Consider the following 27,526-nt stretch of genomic DNA (forward strand, 5'->3'; position numbering starts at 1 on the left):
CACATCACGGAAGAGACGCATCTGCTCCAAAAAGGAAGTCCAAAAGAGAGCTCAAAAGCCTTTGTAATCATCTTAAATACCTTCTCGATATCGCCCACCACAGAATTCCATGGGATTACAAAGCATTTTGGGGAAGTGGAGCAAGGGCTTGTGGGGATTGAAGTCCAGAGTTCAAATCTCAATTTTACATACCCCCATTTGATCCTCTGGGAAGAAGTCCTTCCCCAAAGGATCATAAAAACATAATCAATTTAAAATTACAATAATTTGAGGATAAGAGAAAAAAAAGAATAAAACCAATAATTGCTAGACACATTGACAAAAAGCCAGTTGGGGGCAGTCCCCTTTGGCATGAAAGTATACATACAAATAAATGTTCAATCAACCACACCCAAAGTTCAATTTTGTGCAACTTGTGGTCTGGAGGCTTCTTCATGGTGGCTTCTCCAACAGTTCAGTTCTGGATTCAGAGAGGTAGCATCTTCTTTACCTAAAATTCTTCTCAAAAGGAATTTAAACTTTGCAATTTAAATAATATTTTTTTTACATTCCCCCTGTTAAGAGGGTGATTAACAAATACAGAATCACTTAAGGCTGCATGGCTGAGGTATGAGGTATATGAATCAATTGGCAAGAGAAATTAAAAAGATATCAGAAAAATCCAAAAAAAAAAGAAAAAAAGAAAAATTTCTGGATGAAAATATAGACTATCAAAGTCTTATGTGTAAAAATTCCAAGTAAAGAAAAATAAATCTATAACAGGTCCTTCTATCAGGGCCCAATTAAAATGATCTAAGCAATGATGCATTTACCCAGTCAGTAGCCAGGACTACAGAAAGGTACCACATTATGGAAGGCAGAAAAGGGACCAGATTATAGAAGCTAAGTAGGAGCCAAGTTTTGGGGATACTCCTCTGTGAGTATCTTCAGAGTGAGTGTGGACACAAGGAAAGCCTATGTCGTAACAACATGTTAAACACAGTAACCTCGAGTCTTCACACTAGGTTCAAGAACTTTGTATTGGCCTAGAAGTGCATCAATCCATCATGGATTGGCTTTTCTTTGGCTCTGTGCAATGGCTCTTATGTGTATATCTTGTCCTGGAATCAGACAGAATCATTAAGCAAAGTCCCATAACTTTTAAATAATTAGTGGCATCATTTTTATAGTCTCTAGCTTTTTAGGGCATGCATTAGCAAATGTATATTAAACTTGTAGTACTGAAAAATCAAAAGGTTAAAGAAAATCTTAATACTGGTGACATCTCCTTCAAATAAAAAAAGAGAGAAAAAATTAAAAAAAACTGAAAAAGTATATTGCACATGCAAGAAAAATATAATAATAAAAGAGCTTTTAAGAAAATTCAAAAATATAGCTTATAATCATTGACACACTGTGTCAGCTAAGAAAATAAAGATGCAAGGCTTTCTCACCAAAAATGAGATCCATTTCCTCTTAATATCTGGCCATGTTCCACTGTGAGTAGAAGGCAAATGAATTGAACAAGGTTAACAATTTTTCATTTTTAAAAAATACAGTAGTACAAATATGTAGATATCAATATCCCCAAAATTCTCAATAGCCCAATTAATTATAATAGCAAACAAACACACTATCATATTTCACATAAGTTGCTATATGGAATTTTAAAAAACCTATGAATTGATGGATATTTGTCACAATTTTTACAATCAGAGCAAATCTTTCAACCTTGGTATTTAAACATATTTTTAAAACAAAGTAAAATTCATCTTGGGTTAAGAACATAATCAAGAAATCTATATATCATTCTGGTGCAAGTAAAGTAGTGAGCTGAAGAGTATAAATAAAGGGGTGCTCCTTTTTCTTGGAGGCTTTTTAGGGATACAAATGCCCTGAGATTAACTGCCCCAACTTCCATTCACATATTTAGAAATGCAGGAAGGTTGAGGGTTATAAAATGTATTTCACTTCAGCTACTGGGCCTTACCTCATGGAAGGGGAAGGCAAAAATAACCAGAGATTGTTAAAAAAAATTCCAAAAATCATATTTAAAAAACCCTTAAAATTATTTGAGGTATTTAGCATATTAAATTTTCCAAAGATTGTTATACAATTATACCAGTTCTGAAGAAGTCCATCTATCTCTATGACAATTTTACAAAGGCAAAATTGAAAAAACTGTTTTTTTTTATATGGGCTTAATTACAATAATATTTGTTCAATACAGTTATAGGGGAAAAACAGAATTTAACAGTAGTCAAAACTCAGTACATTCAAAATAAATTCAATCAACCTTCAGTGTAACATAATATTGAATCCAGTAATATATGAACTTAAAATCACAAAGTTAAACCTTAAACAATACAATCAGGAAAAATGCAATAGTCAGAGATTTTTATAAACCATTGGAGTCTGAAATGCCTTAGAATAATATAGCCTTTAGTCTTTAAAGTTCCTTGGGTTCTTATCTATTTAAATGTGTATTGTCCAAAGCCAGAGTGGTAAGGGCTAAGCAATGGGGTCTGAGTGATCTGCTCGGGGCCACACAGCTGGGGAGTATCTGAGGCCAGATTTCAACCCAGGACCGCATGTCTTTATGTCTGGCTCTCAGTCAGTTGAGCCACCCATTTCCCCCTCCAAAGTTGAATCTTTGGGCTGAGTCCCTGACAGGCAGGTGAAGTCAATGAAATTACCAGAAGAGTCAAAAGGTATCCTTTTAAACAGCCCATTGCTATTAAGTTTCTGTTTGAAAAATCTGTTTCTTCTCCTCTCTCTTTTCTCTCTCTCTTGATATGATCCCTCCTCCTGCCCCAGTCCATATGGAGCCCAGGCCGCCCACGTGGAGTCAATACCCCGTCCACTCGGAGGCTTAGCCTAAGGGAAAATTACCCTTTCTCCTTTCCCTCTCCTCTCTCCCCTCCGCCCACTTGGCCAATACTGTTACCAGCTGGTCTCAATGAGTCCTGAGCGATCTGCTCCAAGGATCTGGGTGATGAGCCGGCTGGGGTCACACTCATGGGTCTGGGTCTGGGGTAATGAGCCTTCTGGTTCGGAGGCCAGATGGGTGAGAGACAGACCGCCGGGGTGGGTTGGGCCAGAAGCCCAGGAGCCGGAGAGCAGACAAACAGGGCTGGGAGCTCTGGCACCAGGTGAGAGGCCAGGAGCAGAAGCAGGAGCCTGAGAGGGCCAAAGGCAGGAGCTGATCAAGATGGTTTTCTAAGGAGCATCTTAGAGAAATGTGGCTTTAAAAAATCATTATCTAGGCTAAAAAATTTGAGAATTTCTCATCCAATCTAGTGGTCACCATCTGTAAAAGTTAAAATTTAGGGGAGACTGGGGAGAGACTATGGCAGGTAGAAATTAGTTTCTCTCTGCAAGGAATATTATATTTTCTAGAGGTTTATTAAAGGTTAAAGATTAAAGAAAATACAGAATAAGAAAAAAAAAAAACATGTGCCTAGGCCAGAGGTCTAGGCAAGATAACCTCACATCACAGAAGAGACGCATCTGCTCCAAAACAGAAGTCCAAAAGAGAGCTCAAAAGCCTTTGTAATCAGCTTAAATGCCTTTTCGATCTTGCCCACCTCAGAATTCCATGGGATTACAAAGCATTTTGGGGAAGTGGAGCAAGGGCTTGTGGGGATTGAAGTCCAGAGTTCAAATCTCAATTTTACAATTTGCATTCACATTGTTTTATCTGCCTTGTTTGCACTCACACTGCAGATCATGGTGAGTCAAAGAGGAAATGAATCTTATTTTTTGAAAACCAGTCCCTATACTGCACCTCTGTAATTGTGAAATATACACAATTTTAACCTTTTTTTTTCCTTAATGTGCCATATAGTATTTGATTTTTTCCTCCTTTTCTCATTTTTTTACATTTGAAACACATCACTAGTATTGAAAAAATATTTAAACTATTTTTACTTTTTGCAATAGCATAACCTAACATGTCCATTTATCTAACATGTAAAAATACAAAACAAAACACACATACCCAAAAAGCTGTGGACTATGGCAATCTACCACTAGTTATTTAACTATTATGAGACTTTTGCTCAATGACTATATCTAATCCAATGACAAATGGACCAGAAAGAATCACAGAACTTGACTTGCAAAGTGCCAAACAAGCACAAAAAGGTGAAAGAAACCAATCCTACGGGGATTGATAACATTTGTCACAAAAGGCACCATGACTTGATCATATGTGAGACTCAAGTTTGCCGCTGTTTAACATGTGTTAAATTCAGGACTTCCTTTTACCACATCCTATATCAAGCATATAACATTGTTTGCTCTGGTTCCATTATCCTGAAAAAAAAATGAAGAAAAAGTTTGATGCAGTAAATTCTATTTCCCAAATATATTGAGATCTAGTTTCTTTTTTTATTTTCCCTCATGATGTGAAAACTTACTGTATTCCAGACTGCTAAGTTGGGATAGTGACTTATTGTTGTTGTACACTTATGGACATGGATCACTATAAGAACCTATTGTGAGTTCTGCTTTTTTCCCTTATTCCAAGAATTTTTTTCAAGTTTTCTTTTTATAATTTTTTATCTGACTCATAAGTTTTTTAAATTTTAATTTATTTGATTCCTTGATGCTTTTTGATACTTGATTTGTATGCCTTATGACTCGACCATGTGTCCCTGTGTAATTCCTACATGCATCCCTGTATGCTCTTCAGGGGGAGGGATGCATTATTATTTTCTTCAGGGGGAACTATGTTATTGTTATGAACTTTGACATAAAATTGAGCCAAATATAGAACAAGAGACTACCTCTAAGAATCTAGAAGGTGCTGTGAAGATGCCTGCAGAGACCACATTCTGTACCAGAAGATCCAAAGTGAACTCTGAGATATGGCAAATTTGAAATTTGGGGGGTTGAATTCTTTTCTTTTTGAATGTACACTCTCTTATGCCAAAGTGGACTAACTCATAAATAGCTTTTTGTCAATGCACCTATTGTTGGTTTTGTTCCTTTTCCCTTTTACTTAGCTCTTATCCCCAAAGTATTGTAATTTCTCTTTAAAAACTATAATTTTTTTTATATCTCTAGTTAAAATTATAAGATAGTTATGTTTTCAGGATCCATTGAGGTGACTGGTCTCCCAAATGATCACAGGGGGAATGTATTGATTTAGCATCTTGAAACTTAGAGACTAGATTTCCCACAATATCCTTTTCCCTTTCCTGTTTGTGCATCTCCTTATGTGGAGGCAGATTTGGAGTTTCTGTTTCTGCCCATGAGGTTCACTTTTGGGGATCGGTACTAGCAGGAAGGAGAGAGCCTTGCAGGTGCTTTCTAGAGGTGTTTTTTTTTTTAATTTTAATAAATAGTATTAAAACAATACTTGAAGTATTGGATATTAACTTTAATCTTTACACAAGACTAATTATAATTTCACTTCTCTGCTTCTCCTCTTTATCCTTATGTTCTAAAACTTCCACAGAATTCCTTGCATCAGCCTCTTTGCAGCCCCTGAGAAAATATTCCACATTCCTTAACTTATCAAGCTTAACCTTATTTAAAAAAAAATATATATATATATACATGTATATATAAATCTGGGAAATTTTATTTAATTAATTAATTTAGAATATTTCCCCATGATTATAAGATTCGTGTTATTTTCCTCCTCTCCCTTTCCCCCCTCCTATAGCAGACAAGTAATTATACTGGATTTTACATGTGTCATTGATCAAGACCTATTTCCATATTATTGATATTTGCACTACGGTGATCATTTAGTGTTTATAATCCCAATCATATCCCCATCAACCTATGTGATCAAGCAGTTGTTTTTCTTATGTGTTTCCATTCCCTCTGAATATGGGTAGTGTTCTTTTTCATAAGACCCTCAGAATTGTCCTGGATAATTGCATTGCTGCTAGTAGAGAAGTCCATTACATTCAATTGTACCACAGTGTATCCATCTCTGTACAATGTTCTCCTAGTTCTACATCAGTTCCTCAAGATTGTTCTAGTTTGCATGGAATTCCTCTAGTTTATTATTCCTTTGAGCACAGTAGTATTTCATCGCCAACATATACCACAATTTGTACAGCCATTCCCCAATCAAAGGGCATCCCCTCATTTTCCAATTTTTGCCACCACAAAGAGTAAGGCTATAAATATTTTTGTACAAGTCCTTTTCCTTATTATCTCTTTGAGATATAAACCCAGCAGTGATATGTCAGGGTCAAAGGGCATGCAGTCTTTTAGTGCCCTTTGGGGATAGTTCCAAATTGCCATCCAGAATGGTTGGATCAAATCACAAAAAATACATATATATATTTATCTCATTCTTATAATATATATCATGATGCATGTATTAGAGTAGAAACTTAAAATTTCCAAATTATTCTACTACATATACTATATTCAGCCTTCTTTAAACTTAATTGGTTCCTTTTTTAACCTCTCCTATTTATATACAATAAAGACATTTTTTTTCTTTAGCAAGAAAATAAAAAAGTGAATATTTAACTATTCTTAAATTTACTTTTATTCAGTGACAGAGTAAAGATATAGACTCAGAATTACTAGTTCTTAGGGGCAAAATGTAATGACTTATTTCTAGCCTGTCCCAATTTCCTCAGTGGGAGAAATGTACCTCTATCCTATGTCATCTACGTTAAGACAAAAAAGCCACTGGCATAATGGATCACTTCTTATGTCTTTATAATATAATGGAGCTTTAATTCTCTGATATTATATTTTTCTCTCTACATTTTTGTAATTGAATGAGAGGAGAGTTCTGCTTCTGATACATTATTTTTTATCCTTTTTTTCTAGATATATACTTTGAGATTTTGGTTGAAGAAGAGGTTAATTCTGATAACTACAAGTTTTTCCGTATTTATTATACAGTGCACATATTATCTTGCTTTAATAGTTTTGTGGATGGTCACCATGAACATAAATATAACTATATAGGAAAGTATCCCAAATATATAATGAGGCTTCTTTCAAAGCTCAGAAATGCAACAAGCAAGTAAAAATGTTATTTTAAAATGTTTTAGGGAATAATTCTCCTTTTATTTTTCATCTCACTTTTGATACTCAATAGAATGTATTTATTGTATTTTTTAATGTAGTGACAAAAGAGCCAAGATTTATTTTTCTTTCTCTCTTCTTGCAAGAGTAAACTTCTATCCCTTTTTTCTGTTATTTCCCTCTTTATACTAAGTAAGTAGAAGGTATCACATGGGGAATTAATGATATATTTTCCTTAATTTGATTCAGAGGATACCATGATTATGAACCATAATGGAAAATTAGTTTCTCTCTATATATAACTAGCCTAGTCTTCTCTGATGTGATATCTTCTATACTCTGTTACTAAGACAAAATATCAAAATTATTGAGCAAGATAAATAAATGCCAAATCTTCCATCAAGTGGCATAGTTTTTGAGAAGGCAGGATTGTCTCCAAATCATGAGGAGGCATTAAAGTACTAATTTTTCTTTCAAATAGAACTTAACAATTTCCATTGGAGAATAAAATGACAAAACATTCTTGTATCTTAGCCAAGAAAAGCCAGAATGTGGTCACAAAGAGTCAGATATGACTAAAATAACTGCACAAACAAAAATGATTTCCATTCCAGATTATGCCACAGATTGAAAGACATGAATCTTGAGGCCATGGAAGAATAAATATCTTTCTTATTCTGTACATACAAAGTCCAAATTGCATTACTACATAAGTCTGCACTTCACCACATTTCTGGTTACTTTTCACAGGAATAGCTAATGATAATTATTCAAACATCATTAACATAAGTTTGCCAAAAGCAGTTTCAGATTCTTTTAGTATATATGTGTGGGACTACCAGCCTTAGGGAATCAAATTTATTCACAGTTTATTTTTTTTGGGAAATAACTATATGATATATATGTATATGTATAAATAACTATAAAATATGATTCCCTATTTGTTTATCAGTTATTCTTTTTAGTCTGAAGATCAATCTCTTGTGCAGAGAAAACACAAGAAAAATTGAATTTGAATAGATTTTTCACCTGCTCTCCCTATTCTCTCCAAGCATAGTTCCTACTATTAAAATTTTCCTATCAACACATTGTTTATTTCTTCCTCCAATGATTATTGTATAAATATCTTCAATCACTTTTCTCTGCTGCAGGCAATTAATTTCTTCTTGAACATTACTGCTTTGACTCCTTTCCTTTCTAATCTTTGACTTTTGAACAGTGTAAGATTTCATTTTCATATTCTATTTGAAGGTTGCAATCCACCAAGCTTCAATGGTATATGAAATTATGTTTCTCTCTTATTGCAAAGATCTCTAGTTTGAATTTTTACTAACTACACTTCAATTATTTCATTTAAATTAGAGGTGCTGGACCTTTGAACTAAGTTCAACTGTTCTGCTTCTGAATGCCTCTTATCCATTCCCTCATTATTTGTTTTGTTTGGGTTAATTACAGAGTCTCTAACTTTCTACTTCCCATGTCACATAAAGTGTTCTTCAAGATTTCTTTTTGGTTTTATTTTTACTTTTTATCAGCCATATAATTGCAATCTCCCTTCTTTCTCTAAATTTCAGACTAATATTTTCTTGATGAAATTATAAAATATCTAGGAGAAAATATATTTACCATTCCTATTACATGATCCAGAAAAAAATCCAGTACTGTCTTTGCAAAATGATCATTTGGCATTTTCTATTTTTACTTCTAAATTCCTTATCCTCAATTATAAGCTGGCAAAGAAATGTCAACTATTTTTCTAAGTCCTTCAGTTACTAGTTCTGATTGGTGCAAACTGCCAGTAGCTGGGTAACCAATAAGAAGGTTCAACGGCTGAGATGGCAACGCAGCAAAGCACTGTGGAGTGCTCAGGGCATGTTGGAGCACAAAAGACAACATGGCCATCCAAGGCAGCTGAGGAAGTCTCCAGGTGTAATGACTTTTTGTGCCAATTGACCCAGGCTTCCAATGCCGAGAGAGTGGGACTGTCTCTGTGCATCGACTTTTCCACTTAAATCTCCTTCACGCACAAGTGTCTTTGTGCACACTCATCTATCATAGATGAAAATGTACAAAGACAATTGTCATCCTCAGTTACCAAGAGACTACTACTATATGTGAAAGGATACAGGCACTGAATTCAAGAGGACTTTTCTTCAATTCCAATAACTGCATCAGAGACTTTTTCACTATTTGGAAGGGAACAAACTGACACAGTTAGCAATGGAGTCTGAAAAGCTAAAAATTCACCTCCAGACTCTTTAAGGTTCCTTCCGCTACCTAGAATCATCATCCTTCTAGATTCCTTTCATCACATCTTTGGGGTTCCCCATACCCACACTGAGCATAGAGTGGACAAATCCCATATTGGATATTTTGCAGTGACTGGGCAGACCAAAATAGCAAGGGGGTGTAGGGAGATGAATCTCCCCCCTGAATCTTAGAATTACTCAAGCTAATTGCAAGGACCAGTGCACTGAAGTACAGTAGTAAGAGAAAATACTCCAAAACTTTGAGCTGTGTGAGCTCTATAATGCTCTCCCAGAATGATAGATATTTGAGATAGGCAAGAAACTGGGTCATGATTACAATTATACTTATTAAATTGGTTGTAAATCTACTTCCTGTTTGGAAGAGTAACCTTTCTTCTCCTCTCCCATAGGAGTAAAAATAATGGCCATGTGACACTTCAGTCCTCACCCCCACAGCCAGAAGCATGGAAGTCCCCTTGGATTATTACCACACTAGATGGTGAGGAAGGGCTACTGCACCATGTATTACCCTGCTGAAAAGTGGCTAGCGTAAGCTTGAGACTCCATGGTTGTAGGGAGGGAGTTAAGAGGGTGGAAACCTCCCTACAGGAAAATAACATTTAGGAGACTTTTTGTTGCCTAAAAAAAAACGCCTGGGCTTCCAAATAACTCAGTTGTTTTTAATGTAAGAGAAACATGGATTTATACTTTACCAGTCCCTTGGAAAGTGGCTCACAAATACTCATAAAAACCCGCAGCTTGAGAAACAGGTTCACAGCAGCAGCAGCAGCAGTAGCAGCAGCAGGAAGAGGAGGAACAGGGGCTACAATAGCAGGTGGGATTACCAGGGTAGTAAGTGAGGGAGGCAGGAGAGGTAGCAGCAGGTGACAGTAGCAGGTAGCATCAGCAGAAACTGTGGGAAGCATGGCAGACGGGCAGAGATGCCACTACTACCCAGAGGGGAAAGGCCACAAAGCTATGGCAGGAGAAATGAGGTTTGTTTGTTTTGAAACTAATTTACTCAAAAGATTGAGGGTTTGAATTCCTTTGTGGTTGCCGTAAATGTAGGACTTAAATTAATATCCAGCTAATCTAAGTATTAATTTTACAAAGTTTATTAATAATCACTTGAATTAGAAGAAATGAAAAGGAAATAGAAGTTAAAAATAACCTAATTATTTAACAAAATTAAGACCACATGACTAAATTCTCCTTACCTGTTTAAAAAGTTTACTCTACCAAAGCCCAAACAGGAAGACAAGAAAACAAGAGACGGGGCTACACCAAATTTATATCCTCCCTATGTCAGCACATAACATGAGGAGATTGGGCTGCTGGGAATCATAGTTTTTAGCATAACAGATTCTAATTATATTCAAATATGCATGCTCCTTTCTTACATATGTCATTCCTACAAAGGTGAGATATACAACTAACAGTATGATGTTCAATCGCCCTGAGCAAAAAACACTTTTCAACTATATGTAGAAAACTGAGAAGGAACTTTAAGAAATTTATTTTGTCAGTCTCACCATGAAAAATCTGAAGATTTGGAAAGACTTTTCAGAAGATTAAATCTTATGTCTCAATCTTCTAAGTTTCTATAAATTGGCATGATATATTTCCTAGCAAACAGAAATGCCTTTCTGAAATAGTTTCCATTAATCCTTTCCAGTATCCTACCTAGTATATATGTAAAATAAACATAATTTTAAATTAACTAAAAGAGACAAATACAATGAAAGACTCAATTGTGATACATTAATAAGTAAGGAAAATAAAAATTATATAAAGTATATTTTGCATATTGCTCCTGAGTTAAAGAACTTTTATATATACCTTAAGGATTGGAGAATGGTTGACAAATAAAATCACATGAAATATTTTTGAACAAAACATCAGTCATTTGATTAATTTTTAATTGTAAGTGTTTTATTTTACAACAAAATTTGACCATGTTGGCACAAGAATATTTGAGTATCACTGAAAAACTGTGTGTGTATATATGTATATATATATATATATATATATATATATATATATATATATATATATATATATATATATATATATATATATATATATATATATATATAGAGAGAGAGAGAGAGAGAGAGAGAGAGAGAGAGAGAGAGAGAGAAACCAATGAAATTTTCAGAGTTTGAACATGCTGGCAGATCAATGATGTACAGAATAACTATGCTAAAGTGTTTCTCAGAGTTCTCTAGGAAGCTTTGTATCCATACTAAGTAGCAAAACTGAACAGGATAAACCAATCAAGGAACTCATGGGATTCTTGATGAGAGAAAAACCTTTCTGATGCTCAGAAGTTAGCAAGACTATATTTTCATACATACCAAGTAAATGTCTCTATATTGGCATAATAATTATGGTAATAATTATTATTTTTATTATTGCAACTTGTGTCTACCAAAGAAATATCTAAATCAAAGTTTAAATGTATAAATATATTTCATAATGTTTCTATATTATGTGTAATTGAGTTAACATTTCCAAAATTTTACATTCATTTCAATCCCTTCCTGCCCTAGAAATAGAGATCCACAATGCTGGACACTTTTTTTTCTATCCAGGCTATTATAAGAGATGATTTTCTAATTTTAATAATTACTTTCATGAAGATCACTATAGCTTAATAAAGTGCTTTTCCATCCTGATTTTTAAGAAACACTTCTAAAGTAATAATGCTTGTATTATATTTTGGTGATTGAGTTGTAGGGAATAAGTAGATAATAAGGGAAGAAGAACATATTCAATATCCTTTTGGACTTTCATAGTGAAAATTACAGGCTCATTAATGAGAGAAGAGCATTTTAAGTGGTAAGATGGAATTCTTTGGTGCTTGCTGAAAAAGGGAATAGAGTTAAAAATCCTTTCAAAACTTCTTGGGACAAAGTAAACCATTTAACATTTTAGGAGTGTAGGAAAAACACGCATTAGTACAACTTTTATTACTGAGATCAATTGTTATCAGGTGATATGAGTTCACCTATTCACACAGAAAATGAGATAGTTTTTTGGATTAGGAAATTAGTTACCATTTGTACTAGGCAGTTCATGCAAATTAATAGAATTTCCCCCATTTTTCTTATCTTTAAGTTCAGCTCAATATATAGGAGTGACTATTTGTGATCTCGATTTAATTGAAGATTTTCTGTAGTTCAGTCCTTTTAACAATGAGTCACATTCCTTATAATGCCGAGATGACAGAAAGAAAAAAAAATTGGTCAGTCCTAAACTAAGCATACATATTTATTTGAATTTCCATAGCTGTGAATTATTCTTTTTCTAGTTCATTCTTGTTTTGAAAATTCTCTGACTTTTCCACATCAATAAAATATAGTATATAGGACTGTATATTATAGTATAACGAGTGTTTGACTAACACAGGACTTAATAAAATATAAGTAACTTAATGAATGGGGGGATCATATAACTTATTCTTTTCTCAATTGGATTTTCTCCTTTTTTCTTTTCCCTTCAAGATATGGGAGAAGTACCATTCCATGTCTCACTCATTTTTTGCTCTTTGGGGAGGGAGTTGCCTGGCCTCTTTCTGCATGCTGGGGAAGTAGATGAATTCCACTACTTGGTAATATCCTGGTTTCCTTGCTTTTCCACTTATCTCCTAGCTTGCCTTGGCCCTGTTACTTCTGGAAAAAGGAAAAAATATAATTCTATCATTTCACTTTACTAGTCCTTCACTTGTAAAGGGTAAAAACTATGGTTGGACTGAATATTTGAGGGTTGGTCATTGAGTTAAAGATATTGAGTTTAAACACCTGAAGCTAGCCCTCTCTGCTCATGTAAAAATAAAGTAAATGGATTGTTGTAATCTGGGATGCATAGAGCAGGAGCAGAAAAGAAAGCATGTTTTAGATTTGACAGGGTTGACAGGTGTTCTGTCTATAATTTAAGTAATTCAGGGACTGAATCTCTTGTAAGTCCTATAAAGGGCTTATGTATTTCCTCAGGGCAAGGGATCCATTGTCTACAAAACCCTGTTGCTCCTTAAATTGCTCTTAACTGATTTTTAGTGGCAGGAGCTCTCAATTTTTGAATATTTTCAAAACACTTAAGAGAAATAGAACAGGTACCAGCAGTCAAAAAGAACTCCTAATATTCTACTTTGGGGAGACACCACTGAAACTTTTACATCTAGATCTTATGCCCTCTTTTATGCATTTCCAAAAGAAGATATTTATTATCTTCTTGACATGCTATTGCATTTGGTGATGACAAGAGCAAATCATCTACATATTTGATTAATTTACTGATTTTAAATTTTGTTATTTGTGTCTTGGCTTAAATTTTGTGCAAATAAACTGGGGCTTTCCACATATCTCTGGGGTAAATGAACCCAGATCTATGGGAGCACCTCCAGGTGAAAGAAAAGATATGCCTGGAATCCTCATGTACAGGTTTAGAAAAGAAGACTGAGCAGAAGTACACTACTATAAAGTATGTAGATGTACTAGGAATAGAAGAAATAATAATATTTATGTTGGAAACTATGGGGTGTCTCTTTATAAAGTGATTGTTCACAGCTTTCAAATCCTTGACAAAGTGATAGAGATGCTTGCCACCAGGCCCCAATTTTGGCTTTTTAATTGGTGGTATAGGTGTTTTGTATTCAGATTTACAGGGGACTATGATGCTTTGGTTGATTAATGAGTTTATAACTTGGGTAATGTCCTAGATTTCCTCCTTTGAGAGAAGGTACTGAGGAATGGAAGAGGTGGGTTAGATTTAGTTTTAATCTGAACAGTAACAGTTGATTTAAGTAAGTCTACATTAGAAGAAGATGTGACCCAAAGAGACTCTGGTATATCAGTAGGTATGTCAAAGGTGGCAGGCTCTTTCACTTCCTGGCTCTCTGAGAGAAATACAGGGAGTAAATTTAAAGATTACTCAAGTGCTTCCAATGACACAGAGCCATCTGGAGTGCAAATTATTGTGGCCTTTAGTTTGCAAAGTAGATCCCTTCCCAGCACATTTGTGGGGGATACAGGCATTAAAAGAAAAGAATGTTTAACAGTTAGGGGTCCCATGGATACCATGTGAAGAGAAAAGTTTTGGGACCTTTAGAGGTGTTCCCGATACACCTACTACATTTAGAGAGCCAATAGAGTTACATTTTGTATCTGGTTTCCATACCAATACTGACCTAGATGCTCCAGTGTCCAAAAGGCAATAATAGTATGAATTTCCCACCTTTAAGGTGACATGAGTTTCCTTACTATGTGGGGGGACAATGTATATGGATCCACTGACACTGTTTTATTTACGTTCATGGATGCAGCACTGGCCTGTAAAAATAGGATGGACCAGATCAGCAATCCAGGAAGGGTAGGAAATGACATTTCCTCTACACATGATCTATGCCAAAAGGTTTCTTACATAATTCTTTAATTTATCTCTTTCTTACTTGGTCATTTATTTATTCTGAATCATTATAAAAAAGTATGAATTTGAGAGATTTTAATCTGAAACTAGCATTTCTACTCTGCAGATTCATAGATGAAAATTAACTGTGAAATTAATCACTTGATACATATGTATGAGAAATAAAAAATATTTAGCAAATGATAGGAAAGTACAATGAAGCAGTAATTTTTGAATGGTTTAATTATATTTGTGACACATGTAATAATCTATAAAGACTAATGGAATATATCTATGAGGCACTGCCAGGCAAATTTAGCTATTTTAAATGAAAACAATGAATCTGATGTTCAAGCCTATTTAGAGAATAAATTTAAAAATCAAGAAAAATGCAATGTCTTTTATAGGAATCAGAAATGATGAATCCTGAGGATTTTAAATATATGGTCAAAGTTGACCCAATAAACAATGATTGAAGGATAGTGAAAGCAAGATATGGTGGCAAAAGCAATTTTCTTGTTATAGCTATATTTAATAATTCACAAGTTTGGTATATACCAGATTCTTTAATAAACTAATTGATTTGGGACCAAAGTATCAAGGTGGAAGACAAAATTATTTTAACTCTTTCTACAAAGGAGGGGTATATTCTCTCAGTCACCATCTGAGTAAGCAGATTGCTTATCTACCAGCTTTCAAAAGGTCACAGAGGAAGCAGATCTCACACATTTGTAATAGCAGGAATGGTATCCTATAGATAAGTTATAATACAAGGAAGATTGATGAAATAGGTACAAAGTCATAAACTGTAGGAAATAATATATATATTATCTAATTTTTAGAATCAGCAAACTTAGGCATGAACATCTTTTCCCAAGAATCTTGTATTATCTCTGTGGAAACAGATGTTGTTACTTTCAATTTTCTATTGTGTTGCAAATTCTTAATTCTCATTGCTTGATTTGCATTTAAATATAAACCTCCAGTCACAGCATTTAGAAGTGGCTTTTGGCTCCTTTTATATACTTTGTTGTGAGTGTGTGTGTGTGTGTGTGTTTTCTTGTGTCTTTACTCTCACTTTCTACCTGCCCTATTTTTTTTTGTCAGTAGTTTCCCTCCACAGATTAAAGGAACCACATCTGTTTATGCTGTGCTGGATGCAGCATATTTTAATATGATATCAAATATGAGTGAAAATGTTCCTGGGTATTGTAAAGGATAATTTTAGCATTGTGACCTAAAACTATATTAATTATTGGTCACCATGTATATCCAAAATAACAAAAAAATTTACCCAAGTCAGTCTGGAAATTTATGGTGATTTAATTAATATAGTGGAAAGAAATTTAAGAGAGAAGGAAAGGGTGGAGGATTTCTCCCGCCTGGCTTGTGCTGGGCGAGAAGATTAGAGGCTCTAGAAGGTAAGGTTTGGAGGGTAAAAGAGGAAGGAATCAGTCTGAACTTCAAGAGGGCTCAGCCAAGATACCTGAACCTGAATTAGCTCAAGGGCAAACTCACTGCCAAAACGCAGAAAAATAACTGCCACCACGCTAAGATGTCAGAATGTTTAGCACACTGCCAGCCAGAGACACCTCTCTGGGGGAAAAAAAAAAAAGGAGAAAGAGAGGAACTCACGTGCCTTATATAGACAGTTTTACATCACTTTCCTGCATCTCATCTGTACCAATGATTGCTTAGCTTGACTTAAGACAGCCAAGGTGTCTGTCTGATGTTTCTGCACATGTCTGTTGAAGGCCATTTTCTCAGATCCTTAATCCTTGAGTATGGTGCAGATATTTCTGACCTTGTTAAACTAAGTAGGTTGGAGAAATGTAGAGCTCCCAAAACTTGATTCTGTTAGACCAAGTATCTCTATTGTTACTAATCAGGAAATAGCTAAATCAGATCTTATAAAGATCAGTCTAAGTAGGGTGGAGTAGTTTTAAAATTCACAGTATTTATTCATAAATGTAAATTTGATATAAAAACCTCAATCAGTATGGCCCTTTCTTTATGTTCTCATTACTAGATCATAGATATCAAGAGGCCAGGAGGATTAAAGGATTTTCACCAATATTTTTCATAGTTTGTCTTTTTTTTCTTCTTTTTCTTCAGTTTGCCCATATTTTTCTTTTTATAGTTTCATCCCTTCTTCCCTTGATATCAGATTGCCCATTTTTCTATGTCTTTATTCCTGACTTTTTTATTTGTACCTTGTCCTGTTCGCTCTGTGTATATCTTGACTCTAGTTTACCATCAGAGTTGTGATTTCTGGAGACTCTATGATCTTTTGTACCATTACTACAGATTACTCACTCAAATCCAGTTTTTTAAAATCTCTCTTGACCACTAATCTTATAGCCCTTTGCCTATGTTCATTGTCTGTAAGTGATCTGATTCTTTGTCACATCTATTCTTCATTTTTACTTATATTCCCTTCAGTAATGACATATCACACATGATAAAGGGTTACACTTATTTAAATTAGTGTGCCAGAGGTTATCTCAGCATGGTAGTTAAAATTTAGAAAGTCCAGAGAAAGAAATCAAGTTTTTTTTTTGTTATTGTTTGTTTGTTTTTCAGCTTCTAAATTGACCTTCTTTATATATGGCATACAAAAATATTTCTCTCAACCTATCACCAAAAGGGAGAAATATCTACATGAGTAGAATTTTATTTTTGAAATTTTAATTTAATTTTCAATTTAAGAAATTTGAAATCATTTTAGAAGTTAGCAGAAATAAGTTTTGTAAGTAGAGTTTCTTATTTGTGAGAAATAATACTTTAAAGTACAGGAAAATATAGCACAAATTGCTTTATTGCTTTTCCCAATTGCATCATCTGCGAATTTTTTATTTTTCTATTGATGTCTTTTATAGCCTAAACTATTCTATCTTTTATATGTCATAAGTATTTAGTAATCATTTTTTACCCATAAATAAATTAATGAGCACATAGTCTATCTTTATATAATTATCAAATTTGAAAAGATCAAAATGTAAACATGTCCATTATTGCTAAACACAAAAATGCTATGTTAATGTGTCTTAGAAATGTGTTGGTGTTAGAAGTACACTGTTAATAGAAAATTTAAAAGAAGTGGGGAGAGGAAGCTAGGTATTGTCAAGCTGAAGATAGAAGGACCTGGGTTCAAATTTGTCATTTGATACTTTCTACCTGTATGATCCTGGGCAAGTCACTTAACAGCAATAGTTTAGACTTTACTGCTCTTTTGCCTCAGTTTCTATACTTACTATTGCTCCTAAGAAGAAGGAAAAAATTTAAAGAAGTAGCTACTATGGAGTGACATCCTAATTTAATGCCTAAATATTTGTTAGAAAAAAGTCACTATATTAACTTAGTTGTATTTAAATTTAGAATAAATTCCTCATTTCCAATTATTTAGGCACATTTTGAGTTTCACATCCTCCAAAGTTATTATGATCTGATTGTATAATTGATTTCCTTGTTTAGCTCTCAGGAGGCATCCTTATTGAATATAACACTACAAATTTTCAAAAGGATTTATATGCAAGTTAGATGAGATTGTGGAAAGAGAACATTGGCTCTGAAGTCAGCCTTAGAAATTATTAGCTATGTGATCCTATCACTTAACCTCTCAGCCTCAGTTTGATCAGATTTAAATGGTAGTAATAATAGCACATATCTCCTAGGGTTTTTGTGAGGGAAAATGTGATGAAATATGTGAATTGTTCTATGCATATTAATGAAATATAAAATGATAACAAGGAACAAAATTTTAGTTCTTGATACTGGATAGAATCTAAGGGGTTTCTTTTGCAACAAAATACACAAAAGAAAACCTCAAAGAATGTAAATAAATAAAACATATAGATGAAGTGGTTATCAAGATGTTTCAGTGGTGCCCAATTCTTCATGAACATATTTGGAGTTTTCCTGGCAAAGATCCAGGAATAGTTTGCCATTTCCTTCTCTAGTTACTTTGCAGATTTGGAACTGAGAAAAATAGGGTGAAGTGATTTGCCCAAGATCACACTATCATTAATTGTCTGAGGCTAGATTTAAACTAAGATCTTCCCAACTGATAAAGCTCAAGACTTTCTTCACTGGGTTAAGTGCTTGCACTATAGGTGGGATGTAACCATATCTAAATATTTAGGAACAATTCTGTAAAGATGTGTGCTTTATTATATCCAAACAAATTTGAGAAGAAATAGTGTTTCAACCTGAATATCAATTATTCATAGAATCTAAAAGAAGTGTGCCTAGGACACATTTCAGGCACATAAGATAGTTTATGTCCTTTCTAGTATCAATAGCACACAAGAGCCCACTTGAACATCTAAGCAATAGGGAGCTTTCCCTCACTTTGTCTCCCTGGGATTTCGAATATCTTATAGCTTGTGCTGAATTGAAATATAAAATTCAACATTCAGGGACTTCCTGTGGTGTTTGGGACTCTCTGAGGATCCATAAAATGAGTAGATGATTCTCAAGATAATGTAATACTCTTGAAAAATAGCAAATGGATAATGTATGGGTAATATATTCTTTCCATTTTCCATTTACATGGTACCTGTATGGAAGCAAACTAATGGTGATAAAAGGAAAATATTCAATTAAACATTTTGTCTAAACATAATGCATGAAAGACTAGTGTGAGCAGCTAGTGGCTAAGCTTAGCTTCAGAAGGGGTCAATAGGACTAATTCATAAGACTAGAGTGAAATATGGAAGAGAGAAGCATCTTATGACAATTATAGAGAGGTAAGATAATAACAAATAGGTAGGAAGTGCCTCTCCTAAGAATTGGTAGAAAGATTTTCACAAGCATAGAAGATGAGAGTGTAACAATAGTGATAAATCCACCTAACCTTGAAGAAAGCCAGACCAATTAAAATGGAACAGACTTCAAAATAAACTAGTTTGGAGAAGTAGCCAGAAGTATACCCTTAATAATGAGATATTTATCTAGGGTCAGGTGGTAGGTAGCCGAGGTTATGGGACTGTTTACTTTTAGTAGAGAGGCCATAAAAAGGATAGGAATTAGAAACAATGACTAAAATGGAGTCAGGATCAACATTAAGAGCAAACTGGCACAGTTTTAAACAAGGGTGACAAAATTTGGAAAGGAACAATGTTTTATATAAGTAATGGGCAGGGACATTTTTTTCAGGAAAGGGAAAAAATCATCGTTACAACATATTGTGTCACAATTTTTATTTACAATAACAGGAAGCCCTAACTCATTGGGTCATATTGAATGCAGCCTTTAAAATGTGGGCCAATGGGCCAAATTGTACTTAATTATGCCTTTCTTTTCTTCCATTTCAAAAGGAATTTCATTATGACTGCCTTATATAACTTGAAGGAAAAATATACTATAGAATGAACTATTGAGGAACATAGATGGAAAAGACACAAAACCTAAAACTATTGTCCTTCTTTTTAAAAGTGCAAGATAGATGAGAACTCCTGTATTAATTCATAGGAATGTTCAACATAATCTCTGGATAATGAATACATTTTCCAAAAGTTTTATATACTTAATACTGTTATGAATTTTAATGTATCAGTCAAGAAATTTGAGCTGCTAACAGCATTATCTTAAATCTATCTCAGTCTATAAACATGAGATTTTTATATCCACTTTTAACTTGCTGCTAGCATCAGCTTTGTGTGAGAACATCTGGCACAACTAGTTTGTCATACAATTTTTCTTCTATATTTTATCTGTTTCTCTTTCAATTGATAAGTCAAATCTTTTGTTTTTAATAGGCAAATGTTTCAAGAGATTTAGCATCCATTCATTTTATTTTAGAAAAAAATACTTCACTGGTACACTGCTGACCTCTATTTTTATGATCATTTTAATAGATAGAAAGTAATTTGAAATTTTACCTCAGGCCAGGTCCTGAAAGAAAAGAATAAAACTTGGTAGGTTATAACATTCATAAATGAGTTAGCCAATTAAAGTCAACAAATATTTATTAAAAAATTTACAACAGAGGGAATCATGTGAAGGTGGCAGCAAAGGCGAAATTGAATCTATTGAAAGAAGAAGGGATACTTACTGAAGTGCATTATCTTTTTTTAAGTTTGATCCTCAAATTATGCTCAAAAATGCATATAGGTATATAAGCATTTTTAACTTTCTTCATTCCCAGGAGCCAAGATGGCAGGCTACAGATGGGGATGCAGCTAAACTCTCCCAACATTCTCCTCCAAACTTTTATAATGACTAAAATTAAATTTTAGATACGAAAGCCAGCAAAAACAAAACAAAACAAAACAAAACAACAACAACAATAACAACAACAGAGGGAGAGATTTTTTTCCCAGGCTGAGAGAGTTTAGGAGGTATTCTGAATAGGTCTATAATAGTGCAGTGGCCACAGGCTTGGAGCATTGCAGGATCACATGTGGTGGAACTAAGAGAAGGCTGTGAGAGCAACAGCAGCAACAACATTGGGAGCTTTCTGTCCAGAGACGTCAAAGAGCTTGGATGCTTCAGAAAGATATTATAGGGAACTCTTTCCTGGCCCTGACTGCAGCTGACTCTGACTGGAAACTCTATTGCCCATAGATACTTATGTATCATAGCTCCAGACATCCAGAGGACTGATTATGAATTGTCACAAAGGGGTGGGGGGCCTGGTTAAATTTTCAAGGTCAAAAGGAGTACTAACATTTGTAGCAAGAGAAGACTATGGCATGTGGACACAGTCCCAGAACCAAAAGGAGAACTAGTACTTTTGGTTTCAGGGAAATAAGGGCCCTTCCAGGGTAAAGGTCAGAGAGCAGACAAGGAGAGCAGTGACCACATTTCTCACAGGATAACACCACTTTGAAATTGGAAACTTGCCACCTCCCAGAAATAACTGAAAACTGAGAAGGGAGAAGAAGAGGAAGAAGAAAAAGAGGAAGAAGAAGAAGAAGAGAAAGAAGAAGAAGAAGAAGAAGAAGAAGAAGAAGAAGAAGAAGAAGAAGAAGAAGAAGAAGAAGAAGAAGAAGAAGAAGAAGAAGAAGAAGAAGAAGAAGAAGAAGAAGAAGAGAAAGAAGAAGAAGAAAAAGAAGAAGAAAAAGAAGAAGAAGAAGAAGAAGAAGAAAAAGAAGAAGAAAAAGAAGAAAGAATGAAGAAATTTACCATAAAAAACTACTGTGGTGGTAGGAAAGAAAAGGATATAAACTTATAAGACTGAAATGTGAAAAACGCTAAATGCAAAGTCTCAAAGATAAATGCTAATGGAATGCAAGGTTAATAAGAATCTCTCAAAGATGTAAAGAAAAAGACAAAAGTAATAGAGAATAATTGGGAAAAGAAATGAGAAAAATTAAAGAAAATTATGAAAAGAAAAGCTTGGTGAAAGATGCAAAAATACTTAAGAAAATAATACATTTTTCTTTTTTAAATATTTAAAATATTTTAAACATTCATTTAAAAATAATTAACAATTTGTCTCTCTTCCTTTCTTCCTTTTTGCATTATTGATAAGACAAGAGATTTTATATTAGTTATAAATGTGCAATTTTGCAAACATATTTCTATATTATCCATGTTGTCAAACACAGAAAACACACACACACATACACGCACACATAAAAGTGAAAAAAAGTAGTAAGTTTCAATAAAAATTAATACTCTATCAGTTCTTTCTCTGTAATTGTATTCTTTGTATTACTGAGAAAAGCTAAGTTAGGTACAGTTGACCAATCAATAATATTGTTGTATACAATATTCTCCTGTTTTTGCTCATTTCACTTCACATTAATTCATGGAAGTCTAAAAGTGAACTGCTTGTCATATATACATATACATATACATTTACACTTATATTTTTGATAATATATTTTTTATTTTTTATATTTTTCAAGATTACACAGAGATAGAGTTTTAAAAATAGTTTTATGACATTTTGCAATCAATGTCCTCTCTCTCCCTTTCATCCATCCTTTCTAAGATGGCAGGTAATTTAGTCAGTACATATGCTATCATGAACTATGTAATTGCATATTTACCATGTTGTGAAAGAAGATACACATTGTTTATACTAGAGGAAACTTCATGGTGGAAACAAATTTAAGAATGGTTCAATTTGCACTCACGAATTCCTTCAAGAATGGTGGATAGCCTTTTTTGTTATGAGTTTCTCAGAATTGTCCTGGATCTATTCATTGCTCATAATATTTAATTACTTCAAAATTGATTATTATATATTATGGCTGTGATGTTGTATCACATTCCATTAGTTAAACTCCATTTTTTATCATTTTTCAAATACATCTTTCCAATTTTTTTGATCATCTTGTTTGTAATTTCTACTCATCATTTCTTTTGCCACAATAGCATTTCATTATAATCTTATACTATAACTTGACACCTCAAAAAGTGCTGCTACATATATTTTTGTAATTAAAGTTATTTTATATATTTTTATATTTTTATAATATAGATTTAATAGTAGCATTGCTTTTTCAAAAGATATGTAAAATTTTCAGGGGGCAGCTGGGTAGCTCAGTGGATTAAGAGCCAGGCCTAGAGACGGGAGGTCCTAGGTTCAAATCTGGCCTCAGCCACTTCCAAGCTGTGTGACCCTGGGAAAGTCACTTGACCCCCATTGCCTAGCCGTTACCACTCTTCTGCCTTGGAGCCAATACACAGTATTGACTCCAAGACAGAAGGTAAGGGTTTAAAAAAAAAAAAGATATGTAAAATTTTCTAAATCTTTGGACACAGTTCCAAATGGTTCTCTAGAGGGGTTGGATCAGCTTACAACTCTACTAACAGTGTATTCATCTCCCAGTTTTCCCACATACCTTTCCACATGGGTCATTTTCCTTTTCTTTCAGATTAGAAAATCTGATCGGATTGAAATAGTACTTTGGAGTTATTTTAATTAAGTTACTCTAATCAACACCTAGATTTAGACTTCCCCCCATGATTCTATTTAGATTAGATTTATTCTTCTATAATCTCCTCATTCAAATCATTTGGCCATATATAAATTGAGGAATTACTCATATTCTTAAGAATTTGGTTTGGTTTTTTCATCAAAATGCATCAAAGCATATAACAACCAAATTTCATTTTCCTTCTTTTTAAAATCAAATTAACAATCTATTTTACTGATTTTAAAAACAAAACTACACCCCAGACTTATGTATTAGTTTAATGGTTCTCTTACTTTCAATTTTATTAATCTTTAATTTTTAAGAATTCCAATTGGATATTTAATTGGGGATTTAAAATTGGTTCTTTTTAAGTTTTTTTTTTTCAGTTGCACACCCAATTCATTTGTGTATACTTTCATTATTTTGTTGATATAAGTATTTAAACATATAAAGTTTCCCATATGTGCCATTTTGTTTGTATTACACCATTTTGGTATTTTGGATCATTGTGGTCACTTTAATTAATGAAACTAATTAATTAATGAAACATTTTTATAATTTTACCCATTCATTCTTTCTGATTAGATTATTTAATCACACATTAATTTAAATCTATGTTTCAAAGGCTCTGTATTAAATGAAATTTTAATTGTAATATAATTACAATATAAATTTTAAATTGATCTCATGTCCTCCACCCAAATAATTCCAGGAAAATTTCAAAAAAGTTTTTAAAAATGAAATAAGAATTTAGAGGAAAAATTGAGAAACTAAATGAGTGTTATGTAAAGTTAATTGCATTGTTATGGAGGGGCTTAATTCAATATTTCTGCATTTCTTCATTTGGTTGTGATGTTTTTATTCTTTAATATATAGTTGACTTTTTTGTAGGTGCCATATGCTGCTGAAAGTTTTATTTACATTCAATTTTCTTTAGAGGTCTGCCATATCTAATTTTTTTAAAAAATTCTCTTCAACTTTCTATCTCCTTTCTTATTTATTGGCTAGATTTATCTGATCTTGATAGGGGTTAAGTTGATATCACCAACCTATGTAGTTATTTTTTCTGTTTCCTCCTCCTACTCATTGAACTTCTTAAAAAATTGGGTGCCATACCATTTGGTTCATATATGTTTAGTATTAAAATTGCTTTATCACCTCTGGCATCTTTTAGCAAGATATAGTTTCCTTGATTTTTAATGGATCTATTTTAATTTTGTTTTTTCTCAATTAATGATTTTTATCCTTCTTTTTCTAATTGAGCTGAAAAATAGTAGTTTATACTCCCTTACTTTTACTTTTGATTTGTCTCTATTTCAAGTGCACATTATAAACAACAAATTGTAGAATTCTGGTAGAATGCTGCCATCTTTTGTCTTATGGGAGATTTCATTCAATCCATAATTCAAACTGTGACCTAGTATGTTTTCCCCTTCATCTAATTATTCTCCTCTTCATCCTTCTATTTCTCTTTTCAACCTGTCCCTCTTCTAATGTGTTTTGCTTCTGATCACTGGCTCCTCCAATCCACCATCCTTTATTAAAAAAAAAAAACTCTCTCCCTTCCTACTTCTACCAACTAGGGTAAGAGATTTATTACTAAACTGAGTGTGGATGTTTTTCTCTCTTTGAGAAAATTCTGATGAGAATAAGGCTAACACTTTTCCTGTTAGCCTCCTCATCCCCAAACTCCCACTGTAAAATCTATTTCATGTCTTTTTTATGTGAAGTAATACATAATTTCATGTCTCCCTTCTCCCAATACATCCCTCTCTCTAACACTATTTTTTTTTAAATCGGTCCCTCATAGTCAACTCTCTGTCTATGTGTATCCCTTCTGCTTTAATAGTGATAAACATGTTAAGGGTTACAAATATTATCTTCCCATATGGGTTGGGAATGCAAACCTTTTAACTGTATTGTATCTCTTATGCTTTTTCTTTCCAATATAAATTAAAGACTTGAGTCTTACAATTGAGAATCAAATTTATTGTTTCACTCTGGTATTTGCCTCAGGAATGCTTGAAAGTCCTGTTTCATTAGCTAGCCATTTCCCATAGAGAAGAATTTTTTTTGCTTTTTCTGTGTAGGTGATTCTTAGTTGTAATCCTAGCTCTTTTGTCTTCAAGAATATGACATTCCAAACACTCTGATCCTTTAATATAGGAGCTGCTAAATACTGTTTTATACTGACAGTTACTCCATATTTGAAGCATTTCTTTCTGGCTACCTGTTTTATTTTCTCTTAGGCATGAAACTTTGGAACTATGACTACAACATTATTGGAGTCATTAATTCTGGCATCTCTTTATAGAGATGATTGGTAGATTTTTTTCAATTTCTGCTTTATTCTGTAGTCTTAGCTTTACTTGATATATTTAAAAAATAAGCTATCTGGGTCCTCCCTTTTTTATAGTGATTTTCATGAAGTTAAATAATTCTTAAATTATTTCTCCTCAAGGAAATTTCTAGTTCAGGTGCTTTTTAAGTGAGATATTTTCTTTTCATTTATTCATTTTTTTGTTTTAGTTGTATTGTTTCTTGATATTTCATGAAGTCTTTAACATATACTAGTTCAATTATAATTTAAAAAATTATTTTCCTTATTGAGCTTTTTACCTCCTTTTACCTTTTTCCAATTCTTCTTCTAAAGGAGCTGCTTTTTCAGTTTATTTTTGTATATCTTTTAGAAGTTTGTGGTTCCTTTACTAAGTTTTTAACACTTTTCCCATGATTCCCTTACATCATTCTTTTTGAGTTCTTCAATTTGACCTCTAGTTTCTTTTTCAATTTTTAAAATTTTTTTTGTAATTTTCCAGGACATTTTTTTAGGTGGGGAACATGAGAAAAATTCAGAATTCCTTTAAGATTGTGTCTTTAGTTATTTGGTAACAATTGTCCTTTTCTGAGTTTGTGTTTTGATCTTTCCTATAACCATAGTAAATTATATTGTTATGTTTTCTTTTTGTATTTTAGGTTTGTTTTTTTTTTAAATGATGTTTAATTTGTGCCCTCAGACCGTTGGAGGGCTGGACTGTATAAAAAACTATGGACAAATTTGTATACCACTGTCTTGGATAGCGGAGGCTACAGTGCTAGTTGTGATGGGCCTGTCAACACCTTGCACAGGCAGAACACAATGTGGAATCCCCCCCCCCTCAGATTGCAGCTCACCATGATGACATCTTCCATTGTGCAGTTACATAATCCTTTGCATAGTACCTCATTCTTGTTTATGTACTCTCAGAACAAGGGGCCACGCAAAGGATTATGTCACTGGAAGTAGTACTGTATGTGAGTGACACCATGCTTTGTGGTGCCACCACATAGAGTGTTCCTCTCACTGACCACCAATGAAAGAGGTGCCCCTTCCAGAAGTGCAGTGGCTTCAGAGGGCCACATATGTCCTGTGGGCCATAGTTTGGGGACCCCTGATTTAAGGGGATATGTGGTCACTGCTCTTTTGACCTGTGTTCTGAATTTTGGGCAGCCATTTTGGACTCCAAATTTGACTAGGATCCTGTAATCAAGAGAGCCAAGTATTTGCAGTGGTAGACTTGAATGTCCTCCCTATTATGGAATTGGCACTCAGGCCTATGACCCAGATTTCCTTATGGGCAATACAACAGAGTTCTGTAAGCAATGTAAGCATAATGCTCCTAGTAATCTCTTTCTCACTAGTTATCTAGCACCTTTACAATCTATGGGCTGTACTGACTGCTGTTGATTAAAGTCAGCCTCAAGGACTGAGCTGTTTACTTGGGATTAAACTGTTGCTGAATTGCCTGGGCACCAACTGTGCTACCCTGGGCTTTATTCTCACTCCTTTGAGATATACCTTTTTATGTCAAAGTTCTAAGTTGTATTGGGTTGGAAAATTGTTTCACCTCATCATTTTGTTGTTTTTGAGACTCTAGAACTCATTTTGGGATTTAAAAAAATTATTTGGAGGGAAATTTGAGAAAACCTTTTTACTCTTCCATCTGTGGCTCTTCTACCATCCTGAAA

At 33.8% G+C, this 27,526-nt stretch overlaps 1 non-coding gene across 1 annotated transcript; it reads right to left on the reverse strand.

Annotated features, from left to right (window-relative positions):
- Positions 1 to 26,723: 26,723 nt before the first annotated feature.
- Positions 26,724 to 26,786, reverse strand: MIR12297C-2 (microRNA mir-12297c-2). The gene has a single exon (NR_162880.1). It is a non-coding gene; the product is annotated as a microRNA mir-12297c-2 (primary transcript).
- Between the last annotated feature and the right edge of the window lie 740 nt (positions 26,787 to 27,526).

This window comes from Monodelphis domestica, chromosome 3 (assembly GCF_027887165.1).
Source record: "Monodelphis domestica isolate mMonDom1 chromosome 3, mMonDom1.pri, whole genome shotgun sequence".
In the NCBI taxonomy this organism is placed as follows: domain Eukaryota; kingdom Metazoa; phylum Chordata; class Mammalia; order Didelphimorphia; family Didelphidae; genus Monodelphis; species Monodelphis domestica.